An 11,724-nucleotide genomic window follows, 5' to 3' on the forward strand; every position below is an offset into this window, starting at 1 on the left:
CAAATGGCACTTGTGAGGCCTCATGCATCCTCATGATTCATGGCTTCCTTCCTCTGCAATTTTTTTGAACTAAATTCGAACAGTTTGCTTCTACTCTTCGGCCTATATATGCAAATTCAAACCAATTGCCCATTTTAACCATTTGAACTGATTGTTGTAATCATACATTTGCATGGCATACAACATGGTTTTGAATAAATGAATCAAATGGAGGAATTACAATCACCCGACCTGAGATGTTTCCAAACATCCATTAATGTTCATTACTATGCCACTCCTCTTGACACACTGATTGCCGTAAACGTATTCTAGCATAAGTGTAGATGAATCGGGTATAAGTCAAGAATAGCTAGGTGTAAAACATAGGCTATGGGGCTTGCAGAGTGTAGTTGCATACAAATTTAGGAACACAAAGTAAGTGGTAAGGACCCTAGTGTAAATCTCGAGGATGGTAGGAATAGATTGTAGATTTTCAGGCTGAATCCTAATTTTGGAGTAATTGTACATACGATCAGTGCGAATTAAAGGAAATTTGGTATAACCAACTGGATCTACAATTTAGTTGGGGTAAATTTTCATTTGAGTGGTATGCAGCACAGGATTGAGTAAACTAATAAAATAGTAAGATTATGATCACTCAACCATCCGTTAACATTCACCGCCATACCACTTCTCTAGATGGAATGACCATCGCAAATATATTTTGACGTATGAGTAGATGAATTATGTGTAAATTGAAGGCAACTAGGCGCAAAACAAAAGCTCTTGGACTTGTGGAGTGTAACTTCATATAGATTCAGGAACACAAGGTAGGTGTTGAGTAGGGATGTAATCGAACCGAGCTGCTCGCGAGTTCAAAAGCTTGACTCACACTCGGTCAAAGTCGAGTGCGAGTCGAGCTCAAGTAGCTCATTAATATATGAAGCCGAGTTCGAGTATTAATTTGTCAAGCTCGATGGCTCGACGAGCCTTAATGAGCACAAATTAATTAATTAAAAATATATATTCAGTTATTACAATTTTACTCTTTTAGACTTGGAGTTGTCTAAATTACCAAAATATTGGCTATAACTTTAAAATATTTATAGGTCATATAGTCATTTCACAAGGATAAAAACAACTTGAGAGGTAAAAAAACAAAATTGGCTTTTCCTAATTCCTCTTTCCTTCTTAATCGATCCTCTTCCAAGACTACTACTGAGTTACTCTCCTGACTCCTCCTCCTTGTCTGAACTTCCGAGAGTCCAAGCCTTCAACAAGATTGGAAGCTCGATTTTCGCTTGCTAGTTGCTACCACTCATCTGTACGATTGCATCTTACCACACGGTCCATACTATACGGCCGTTGCTGTTGTTGTATTTACTGAGAGGGTTGGCTTCATTTCTTTCCATCAGCCATGGCCTATCAACCATTGCTGCATTTTCTCTTTGCAGCTTTGGTCGTCCACTGAAAAAAGGTATTGAGCTAATTATTTGCTATAATTTGCATCCCTTCAAAAATTTTCTAAATTTCTTCAAACCCTAAGTTCTAAAATTGGGGCTTTTATTTCATTATTTGTAAAGGTTGGGGGGTTGAATCGATTGATAGCTCAAGGGAAAGATGGAAAAAGAACATGGGCCAAATGACACTTCGAAAACTGATTCGGCATCCATCGCAAGAGTAGGACTTACGTCATATTCGTCCATTCCTCTGTCGTCAACTGCTTGCAGACTAACTGTTTGATTATATGTTACTGTTAATTGTTACTTCTGATCTTTTTCATTTGTCTGCAACAGAATTTAGTAGAGTTCTTTATTTGTTTGTTTGTTTTTTTTTTTCCTTTTCCTTATGAGATATGGTAGTATAAGTAGGAAAGTATTACCGAGAGAAGAAGTTTCCTTTTGCTTTTCGAATATTTTGCATGGACTATTTAAGACCTTGGCATTTCATGGGACAGGTATGAAGTCTTGGGAGACCAGAAATCGAGAAAAAGTTCAGCAATCGCTTAGTGAAATTACATATGGAAGTTTCTGTTTTTGTCCATTATTTGCAACTAATATGTTTCTAGCTACTACAGATTTTATCCCAGTGGATTACAAATTGCTATTGAAAGCCTATATGTTTACTTTTGTTGATTTTTGTTTGAAACCAAGGTGGACTTCTCTCTTCATTAAAAGGCTCCAGTCCCACTTCAAAAAAAAGGACAATAATGAATCCTAGATTTTATACAAGTTCGATGGTAAAATTCTCATTATACAACTATTGTGCATTGCCAAAGTAGACTTTAGTTATACAACTATTGTACAACTATTTTTCTGCTGCAACCCCCCATGCCATTACAGCTCCTGTTTACCGTGTTGTCACCCTTGCACCCTTACATGCTCCGTTGCTCACCAAACAACTCTACTCGTCCATTCACTTTGGCAAAATTAACTGAAGCCATCTAGGCTTTACCTAGCTGGCTAAAACTTTCTTTAATTTGTTTGTCCTTTTTATTTTTGTGTTGGTAATAACAGACTTGTTTGAATTGTAGTTATCTAAAGAAAAGTTTTTACGTCTTTTTTGAATTTTTTTTATTTCATATACATCAAATTATCATTATAATAATATACTTTTTTATACAAAACTTTAAAGAACAGCGATCCTAAACAGATAGCTTTCTATACTCCAATGAATTAATTATGAATCATGCATCTTTTAATTTCACAATAGCAATTTGTGATGCATCACTTTCACAATTCTTTTTCTATAAGGCTTGTCTATCAGTCCACCAGAGATATCTTCATTGCCACGACCACATACGTCAACTGGTGATTCTACCACTCGATTGCAATTAGATGACCCTATTTTTGTGAGCAATGAGGAGATGAATCAGATGATAAACCAAGATGCTCAGGCATCAGATCAAGGTGCTCATGTGAAATCATCCACTCTAGTTCAAGAAGCTGTGGAAGTGACAAATAATCAACAAACACAAGCTGAAACTGTATCGGGAGAAGAATTTCGAATTCCAAAAAGAAGCAAGACATCCGAGGCTTGGGATGACTACAAGGAATTCGACGAAGATGGAATTTACAATGCAATAAGAAAATATCACGAGGCAAAAGTAAACAAACAACAAGTATGTGGAGGCATCGGAACTCATGTTTGGCTAGAAAAGCAAAGATGAGACAAGCTGCGCAACAAACAAAAATCAATTTCCAGTCATCTGATTTGACTTTTCCAAATGTTCCAGCCTTGCATTCGTGTAAATTTGACATGGAAAAAATGCGGGAGGTAGCTGCTCATTGGATTTTAATGCATGAGCATCCATTTTCCATATTAGAAGAAGAAGGGTTCAATATGATGATGAAATGTGGGATTCCCGAATGGACAAAAATCTCACGAGTGACTGGAAAAAATGATTGCACAGCAGTTTATGAGGCGGAGAAGAAGAAAATTAGAAATCTTTTGAGACAAGTCAGCAAATTAAGCCTCACAACTGATTTGTCGAAGGCAAAAAATCAGAAAATAGAGTACATGGTTATCACTAGCCACTGGATTGATGCAAACTGGAAGTTGCAAAAACGGGTACTTAATTTCGTTCACATTCCACCACCAAGAAGAGGGGTTGAAATCTCTGTAGCAATTTTTAAATGTGTTAAGGAGTGGGGTGTTGACAACAAGATATATTCGATTTGATAATGCATCAAATAATGATGTAGCAGTGCAACTTTTGAAGAATGACTTGGCAAGATCGAGAAAGTTAGTATGTCGAGGAAAATTGTTTCACGTACGTTGTTGTACTCATATCTTGAACCTCATGGTTCAAGATGGCCTCGGTGAGATTGAAGACATCATAGAAAATATTAGAGATAGTGTGGAATTTGTGGGCAGGTCTGATGTTCGGACTCTTCTATTTGCTAAAATTGCACGGCAACTACAAATACCTGGAAAATCTCTAATCCATGATTGTAGGACTAGGTGGAACTCGACATATGAGATGCTCAGTTGTGCTATCAAGCTCAAGGAAGTCTTTCCACGCTACCAAGATAGAGAGCCGCGCTATGATTGTTGTTCATCTGATGAGGAATGGGAGAAAGTTGAAAAGTCTATGGTATATTAGAGACTTTCTGGACTATCACTCATATAATCTCTGGCAGTGAATATCCGACAAGCAATTTATTTCTTCAGGAGATTGTTAAGGTGAAGAGACTTCTAGATTCAAAAGTGAATGACGGTGATGACTTTATACGAGCAATGGTGCGAAGAATGAAAAATAAATTTGACAAATATTAGGGTGAATGCAACCTATTGATGGCAATTGCTGCAATTTTGGATCCAAGGCAGAAAATGCATGTTTTAGAGTTTGTCTTCCCAAAAATATATTCAGCTCTTGAATGTTAAGAAAATATTACCAAAGTCCAAAAAACTCTATTTGAAATGTATAAAGAATATGTCTCAGCGGTTGTTAGTTCAAGTGGATCTACAATTGAGTCCTAGCATGGAGCATCTCAAGGGAATCAAACTTTTGATTGGGATGATGACTTTGATGAATATTGCGAAAAAGTAGAGACTTTGGAGCCTCGCAAATCTGAATTGCAAGATTATGTTGATAAACCTCGTCGAACAACTGCAACCGGCTCAAAATCATTTGATTGCTTAGAGTGGTGAAAAGTCAATAGTATCTCGTACTCGATATTGTCTCAAACGGCCTGTGATATCTTGGCCATTCCTAAAACTACAGTAGCATCCAAGGCAACCTTTAGTGTTGGCACTAGAGTCGTTGATCCCTATCGAGCTGTGTTGGCTCCGAAAACAGTTCAAGTCCTTACGTGTGGTGGAAATTGGTGTAGATATTTTCATGGGATCAAAAAGAAATCAAGAGTGAGTTTTATATGCTAAAATTTCACTATTCATTACTTTGTTATTGATTTTCTATTTTTTTTTTATCTTTTAAGTTATGTGTATTCTTTTTTTGGTATATACAGCAGCCAAAGAGTACCAAAATAATTGAGCTGCCACAAGTTTGATATCCAGCTTTGGGTGTAGTTAGGTGATTCCGATCTATCATTTCTAAATTTCTACTTGTTTAGTCATTCAATTTTGTTTTAATGCGTGCCTTTAGTTGAAAAAAATATTTAAATGTCTTGGTGATAGGAGTTGATCATGGTTAGATGGCTGAAAGCTGGATTGGATGGCTGCTTTACAGGGACATTTTTGCCGCTGCCTTTGTTTTTGCTCATTTGCTGCTTTATCTATGAAGTTGTTTGGGTGCTACAATATTATCTTGTGTAGACTTGCAAGTTTTAGGTTGCTATAGCAGTAAATTACTTTTGTTTTGGACAGTTTGTTGCCACTTACATGCTTGAAATTGTTTTGGTGCTGGCTTGCTACTAAAATATTGTCTTGTGTAAGACTTGCAAGTTGTAGGCTGTTGTGGTAGTAAATTACTCTTGTTTTGGGCTATTATTTTCATGCTAGCTATTTGGCTGTTAAATGTTAATGTAATCATCAGTGATCACTGATTAGACAGGCTCAATTTATGACTTCTACTTTCTAGTTTCTACTTTCTACAACTGTTTTCCTAATTTCTTTTTGGCATAATAGGATATGGACCTTTCTTGTGATGAATTGCAAATGCTCCAACTTGTTTTAATTGCTAATAGCCTGTTCTAAATCAAGAAATTGGGCTTGCATCAATCTACTTTGCATGAAGAATTATATTCTGCAATTCTAGAAGTGGATAAGGATCTCGAGCTCGAGTCAAGTACTCGAGCTCGATCATACTCGCAAGAAAATCGAGTCGATCTCAAGTTTTCAAGCAATTTTTCGAGTTCGAGTTCGAACTCGATTTCTTCTACTCATTCGAGCTCGAGCTCGAGCTATATCTCTACTGTCGAGTCGAACGCGAGTATCGATTACATCCCTAGTGTTGAGGACTCTGATGTTAGTCCAAGGATGGAAAGAATAGATCACAATTTTTTGGGGTCATGGGTTGATCCATGGTTGAAACTTGATTTCAAGATAATTGTACCATAAGCGATTGAATCCAAGCACATTCGTATAACCAACTGGTTAGTAGAATTCGACAGGAATGAACATTATTCAGAATATAGCTATTGTTGGAGGTGTCATGTCTGAGATTGTTCCTACTTGAGAAAAAAATTGATAACCGGCTGTTACAATATTAAAATTTTGATAAGATTATTCAAGAATGGATATTGAAGTTCAACTTCCCGACTCTTGATCGCCAACCGAATTATCGAGTTGCATATTTTAATTAGATATTTCATATATTCCATTTCTACAAACACATTATATTACTTATTAACATATTAATCAATATTGGAACAAATTTAGGTTTTTACCCATATACGGACATGTGATCATATATTTGCGTAGGATGGAACAGGGGATTGAATAAACTACTAAAATGGTACTATTATTACCCGACCTGGGTATTTTTAACCATCCATTGACATTCACCTCTATGCCACTCTTCTAGATAGATTGATTGTTGTCAATGTATTTTTGTGTAAGGACAAATGAATCGGATATAAGTAGAGGACAATTAGACATAAAACTTAGGCTCTTAGAATTGTGTAGTGCAATTACATACAGATCCAGGAAGAGGAAATGGGTATCGAGAACCCTAGTGTGAGACACACACAAAAGAGAGGAAGTGGGCATTTCTAACTTAGTGTATAGGGACAAAATTCAAAATTACACCAAAGATCTAAGAGCTCACTTTAAATCTTTAAGTATTTTAAACCACTTAAACAAAAATAAATAAAATCTGACTAGATTTGCCCAATCACTTTGTTGTACAAGTTATGGTATATTAAATGAAATTTTAGTTAGAGAAATTGACCAACTAACAAAAAGCAAGCAATGCGTATCTAAGGGAGAATATTGTAAACTGTGTTAGTATCTTCATTTTATAGTGATCTAGTGAGCAACAATAAGAAATTTTAGATTTCACTAAACCAATAAAGAAAGAAATATATGAATGAATGAATCATTAGACAATTTACAAAAGATGAAGATAATAGACCTAACATACCACTAATAGACGAATTCTTTGTATCTTTTTATCTACCTATTGAATCATCTATCTAGACATTTATTCAAACAAGTAGCAGGCATCTTGTATGCATTAGAACAATTATGGTATTCATCAATCACATAGAGGAACAATTATGGACTTTAGAATCCAATATACTACTAATCTACCAAGTCAAACAAAAGAATAAACTACATGGACTTGAAATTCAAGAAAAGAATATAAGAATATTAAGGAGAAGAAATAGCCAAAATTAATGGAGTTTTGTTTCAAGGAATTTTGTAATAGGTGCCCATTGGACATGTGTTAATATGGATAAGAAACAACCTACTTAATTAATGCATTAATTATTTCATATTTTGGAAAGTTATTTTTAAGAAATTCAAATGCTAAATGACATACGTAACTTTTTTTCTAAAAATAAATATTACAAATCTTCTAATAACACTTATCTTTCTACCACCAAGATAATGAATTCATTATGGCACAAAATGTGATGCTTTAAATGAAAAACCACAATATGAAAATGTTGGCTCATGTTTAAAATCTTCAATGCTTTGAGAAAATATATTAAAGACAAAACAAATGCAAAATCCAAGAAAAAATTATCATTTTAGTTGAAAATGTTCTTGTATTGGAAGTTCGACTTATTTTAGTTTTTGACATGTTTTCACATTAAAATCATTGATTTAGTTTTGACTAGTGCTATAGTGTTAAATTAATTTATCAAATAAAAGAAAATGAAAATCTAGTAAACCAAGTACATACAATTTGTTTAATCAAGAGAATTAAGGTGCGTTTGATAAAATTAAAGTTTTAAAACAGAAATCTAAAATCTAAAATCTCAAGTCTGAATCCATTAATTTATTGAATTGTTAAGTCTTAAATCTGATATATATTAAGTGTATATCACATTAATTGATAAGTGAATAAATTATCACTTTTTTTGGAGCACTTTTGCCTACGAAATTCAGTACTACTTAATTAATTTAGATGTTCAATTTTTCGTTATCAAATGTTTCTAAACATATTAAGATCTAAATCTATTAAATTTAAGTGCTGAATTGAGTTATCAAACAAGGCCTTAGAATATCATGTTTGATATGCTTGTTTTGTCGATATTTTTTGAATTTATCATTTTTTGTATTTTATTTTTTAACAAGTCATAAAAATTTATTATTCCATATATTCTTCCAAAATAAATTGTATTTTTCCTTTCAATTTGTCAATTTTATGGGGATAAAAAGTTCCTAGTTCATACTGGTCTCTCTCTCTTTTTTAATAAGCCATAATGTTCATGTTTGGTTTTGTTTAGAATTTGGAAACCTACTATCTCTTTGTAGTTAGAAAAAATAAAAGTAAAAAATTAAATAACCTTGGGAACTTTGACAGTATTATGCATCTTTTAGACCCACAAAGAAAAAAGAAAAACAATAGTACAAAGTTGGCGATGCTTTTATTATTAGTTTTACGAAAATGAATTATTAGATTCTAAAATTATGTTGCCAAAAAGATGGCAAGTAAACAAAAAAAAAAAGAAAAAGAAAAGAAGAGATGTAGTTGAAGTACAAATAATGAAACTTTCACTCTATATTTGTTGGTCTATTTGAAAGGGATAATTTCAGAAACCTCTCTTAAGGTTAGGCCTAATCTCACGTCGCACCCTTGTGGTTTCAAAATTAGCACTTAGTTCCCTTTGATTGACATTTTGTGTAAATTTGTCAGCCCTTGAGGTATAATTTACCAATAAATAATTCAGTTTACATGAGAGAGAAGAATTACTTCCATATGTACCCTTATGATCTCTCTTATATGAAAAAATTACTACAACTAGTAGAAAACATAAAGAATAAAAAATGAGGAGGTGTAAGTGAAATAAGGCAAAATTTTAGCTTCAGGTTGCATAAGTTAAACTATGAAGTAGTCGTTACTGCAACAACTACTTTCCTCTATCAAATTGTACTATAAAGGCAAGAGCAAAAAAGCAAAAAAACCACACAGGTTTATCAGCTTTCCTGAAGATTGAAATAAGAAATTGGGAAAAGAACTTGATGCATGTTTCATGGCAAGTTCCACCAAAGGAGGACCGTCATATAATTCTTCAACATCTTTTACCTTCAGGAATTGATATTGTGGTTGCAATAGGAAGGCGACAATAAGGATTTCGAAAAATGAAAAAAATTCGAACAAGCTATATTTTTGCTGCTTTAGATGCAAATATTTCCAAGTGGTATGAAGGCAATGAAACTGATGAGGTTTCATGCCAATGCCGACAAGTCAATTCTACAATCAATAATGGAAGACGTCTGCAGAATAGAAGGCTGGAACTACCAAATTCCTGGTTCACCATGTTACTGATGAAAAATCTTATTCTCCTGGCTACATATGTTTTTATTCTCATTGTTCAAGCGATTAGATAGGCCTATGAAATGTAGAATTATCCTAACTCTATGTGTAGGACAAAAATGCAACAGCAGGGTATAATTAGTTATATTCTAATGCTTGAGAACATTAAGTGACTCATTATATGAAGACTTGCATATCTGTGTCCTGTCAATGCTTTTATGTTAATACAAATTTAGTATAGCAGCAAGGTTGTGACAAAGAAGACTTGTTTATAGTTGGTAATGAAGTAATGCATACATGTTTCCTCACGTATCTACCAGATATCAATATAATGAGTCAAAAAGCAGTACATACAACATGTCCATTGCAGAAGCAGTAAAAAGATCAATTTTGCTATCCAGGAGTACAAGCCAATCTCATTGTTCAATTAGTTAATAGAAAACAAAGTGCAAGTTCAAACACCACAAATAATCAGATAAGAATTGACTATAGCAGAAGAATACTAATAAGGATAACCTTGTTATTATAGCCTTGTTATCAAAGTATCAAGGATATATTACACAGTCTAATAAGCAACAATCCATGACAAAAGCAAATAACCATCTTTTAACCACTTAAAAGATGGATAGGATTGCAGATTTTTACTGAACTTTACAGCAATATTAGGCCAAATTGCAATCCAGTTTAGTCTATAACACCATCTACAACTAGTTGTTTAGATGGTGAAGATTGCAATGCCCATAAGCCACACAGTCAGGTGTACTTGTATGTACAAAAGATACAAGTGGTGCAAGAAATTTACAGCAATATCATAGTGCAACACTTAGGCAAAAGCATTACTATTATATTTTAAAAGCCAGAACCTGAATTTACCATATAGTTACTACTACTTTCCTCTATTAATAAGAAGAGGAAACAACACTACTTAGAATCTCAAACTGAAGCTACTACTTATGCTCCGAGAGGCCACAACTGTAGCAGTGCTAATGCTCACAGAAGTTTCAAATTGTGATACTCCAGTGGGAATAGCTCTAAAACCTATCACAACTTGATTTCCTGATGTGCATGGTGCATTTGCACGACTTTGTGAATTGTCATTCGACACAACAATTTTATTTTTCTTTACAGGTCTTTCTCTCTAAAATGAATATACGAACCACTTAGATATGAGGCATATTGTAAAACACTCAAATATTATAATCAAAGATGTGCTTGCCTTTTCCGTTGCACCATTCAAATGTATATTCAGTGAAGTTGGTTGACTAGGAAGATTGGGATTACTTCCTTGGCTTGATACAACAATTGGCACACTTCCTTGTGCAAGCACTTGTTGAAACATGTCACACACAAATCACTTAACATTCAGATGAGGCATGTCAAAGATTCAAACATATTGAATGACAGTTGTAGCATTTATTGCCCAAACTCTAACTCCGGGTAAGCCTATGTTAGCTGTGCCTCTGCCTAGTTTTCCTCTTCTAGTAGCAGTCTGCAATGAAGATTAGTGTCTTAGTTATCATTGTGAGGACCCGTAAAAACCCTTTCAATTTTATTGTATTTTATTTCATTTATTTCTATATCGTCTTATTTCATTTTATTTCATTCTATTTTAGTTCATTAAAGTATTCTATGGCATTTGCATCGAAACAAAAAATTCTTTATAGTTGTTGCATGTACTTAAATTGTTTCATTTTTTATTATTATTGCATGAGTATTTAAATTTCACGTACGAGTTTAGGCTCGACCATTAGACAGAGGTTACAAGCGATAAGTATTGTGTTCGGGGTACACTAGTGAGAGGAGAGAAATGGAGTCCATGGTGTCGCGACGCGACACTAGTTCGAGTTGACTTCGACGCGACATAAAGTGGCTTCACTTTATGTCATTTCTATTGTCTTTCAAACTCAAAAGTCAAGACACAAAACTTTCACAAATTCCCTTTCCTTTCTCCTACCTTGGCCGACTCTCTCTTTTCCTTTTCCTCTCAAGAAAAACTCTCAATTTCTTGGCAAAAATCCTTGCCAAAGCTTGCTCGATCTTCCTCCATCCTCTTGCAACATTGAAGACCCTTGATTCTTGAAGAAAACCCAAGCTTAAGGAGGCAGATTTATGGTGGTTTTGGTGGCTTTTGGACTCTTAACTTAGAGTTTCTTGCTTTGGAAGATAGGTAATTATCATCTAACCATTTCTTGTTCCTTTAGAGTTGTTATCTTAGTAGAATCATAGCTTCATTTGCTAGAAATTTGGTTGTCTTAGTTTGTTTGGAAGTTGGGCTCTTGGAACTCCCAACTTAGGTAGAATGCCTTGAGGAGGATTATTAGGTAGTGAATTTGAGGATTTCTTGTATATTGGTT

General features: G+C 34.3%; 1 long non-coding RNA gene across 1 annotated transcript; it reads left to right on the forward strand.

The window, feature by feature from the left end:
* Nucleotides 1–967: 967 nt before the first annotated feature.
* Nucleotides 968–2,114, forward strand: LOC140011420 (uncharacterized). The gene is made up of 2 exons (XR_011818573.1): nt 968–1,456; nt 1,563–2,114. It is a non-coding gene; the product is annotated as an uncharacterized lncRNA (long non-coding RNA).
* Nucleotides 2,115–11,724: the final 9,610 nt, after the last annotated feature.

The sequence above is a fragment of the Coffea arabica genome, chromosome 7e, assembly GCF_036785885.1.
Source record: "Coffea arabica cultivar ET-39 chromosome 7e, Coffea Arabica ET-39 HiFi, whole genome shotgun sequence".
Taxonomy (NCBI): domain Eukaryota; kingdom Viridiplantae; phylum Streptophyta; class Magnoliopsida; order Gentianales; family Rubiaceae; genus Coffea; species Coffea arabica.